This window comes from Rosa chinensis, chromosome 5, assembly GCF_002994745.2.
Source record: "Rosa chinensis cultivar Old Blush chromosome 5, RchiOBHm-V2, whole genome shotgun sequence".
In the NCBI taxonomy this organism is placed as follows: Eukaryota; Viridiplantae; Streptophyta; class Magnoliopsida; order Rosales; family Rosaceae; genus Rosa; species Rosa chinensis.
The window spans coordinates 50,642,764-50,644,574 of record NC_037092.1 but is presented as its reverse complement, the minus strand read 5'-3'; the positions used below and the strand labels follow the sequence as shown (position 1 = coordinate 50,644,574).

General features: G+C 42.6%; 1 non-coding gene across 1 annotated transcript; it reads left to right on the top strand.

The window, feature by feature from the left end:
• The first annotated feature begins 1,305 nt into the window (after nucleotides 1-1,305).
• On the top strand, nucleotides 1,306-1,412 carry LOC112168526. Its single transcript, XR_002924287.1, has one exon. It is a non-coding gene; the product is annotated as a small nucleolar RNA R71 (small nucleolar RNA).
• The last annotated feature ends 399 nt before the right edge of the window (nucleotides 1,413-1,811 follow it).

The following is a 1,811-nucleotide window of genomic DNA, read 5'->3' as shown; positions in this document are numbered from 1 at the left end:
AGTCTAGCATGGAATTTTCGAATCTAGTAGTTCCAATAACACAAGGGACAGAAAAACTCCCTGGATCCTTACACTTTTCAGGCATTCTGTGTTGAAGCACAGCTGAGACATTCTCACTTACCTTCACCACCTCCTTCTCACGGTTCTGTCTCCTTGTGGTGCAAAGCGCCTTCAAGAATTTGGCATACTTAGAAATTTGCTTTATGGTCTCAAGGAGTGGGATGTTGATTTGCACTTTCTTAAAAGTTTCCAAGATGGCCTTTTCGGCCTCATCCTTCTTGGACCTTGCAAATCTGCTTGGGAAAGGCAAAGGATAAGAAGATTGATTAGCAATAACCGAATTGAAAGAGTTAGAAACATTACCTTGCATTTGAAGGTGAAGACGTCACTTGAGCTGTAGACGTTGCAGGGTCCTCCTTCTCCTCTAATATTGCCGTTAAGACCTTCTTTTGAGGCTTAGGGAGGTCTACAAGGGTCTTACCACTCCTTGTAGTGACGACTTTGGCTTGCTCAAAGTGAGGATTTGGGATGGTTCCACTTGGAAGCTTACCTTGCTCATGAAACTTACCCATGAACTCCACAACTTGACTCATTTGCTTCTTCATCTCTATTACATCCATAGATATAACATTGATTTGATTCCCATGATGAGTTTGAACTGCAATCAAAGCTTGAGTAGATTTAGTTAGAGTTCTGATCAATTCATCATTAGAAGAAGAAGAAGAGGCATTTGAATTAAAATTCGAATTAAAAGGAGTAGGGTTAGGAATTTGAGGCTTTTGATAAAAACCTTGAGGACGTAGTTGTTGGAAGCCTTGAGGTGCATTTTGAACATTTTCATTGTCCTTCCAACGAAAGTTAGGGTGGTCCCTCCATCTAGGGTTGTAAGTGTTTGAAAATGGATCATTCCTAGGACGTTGGTACCCTTCTTGGAACCCTATGGCGTTGACACCTTCAAGTCCTCCACATTCCATGAGTTGAGGGCATTAGTCAGACACCTGCCCTTGCATAGAACAAACTCCACACGCCATGACTTGTCCATGTGATCCCTGAGACACAAGAGAAGTAAGTTTGTTAAGTTTATCTTCCAATTGAGCTAAAGTACTTACCTCATGGACCTTTTCACGTGTGGCTTTGGGCCTAGAGCTTCCATATTGTTGTTGATTCAAGGCCCTATTCTCAATTAGAACCATTCCAGCCATAGCTTCCTTGTTAACAACCGATCCACTAGAAGCTGCATCTAGCATGTCTCTTTCCAAGCTTGTGAGCCCATCATAAAAACAAGTGAGCAAGGTCTCATCCTTCATGCCATGTTGAGGGCATTGAGTGACAAGAGACTTGAACCTTTCATAGTATTCTGCGTAGGACTCATCTTGCCCTTGTTAGATCCCACTTATCTTCTTCCTAAGCATGATGATGTGAGATGTAGGAAAATACTTCTCAAGAAACACCTTCATCATATCTCCCCAAGATGTAATTCGTCCACTAGGCAACTCATAAAGCCATTGCTTTGCATTGTCAGCCAACGAAAATGGGAAGGCTTTCAACTTCAAAATATGCTCATCAGCTCCTTGAGGCTTCATGCTAGTGCATATGAACTGAAATTTCATCAGGTGTTGGTTGGGATCTTCCATAGAGAGTCCATGGAAGGTAGGAAGATGATGAAGCAATCCAGACTTCAACTCAAAATAAGCTGTTGATCCCTCAACTGCAGCAGGGTAGGTTATACAAGTGGGGACTCCACCTGGTGGGATGACGGATGTAGAAAGTTGCCTTATGGTGAGAGCCATTAGTGGTGGTTGGTGAGGCTA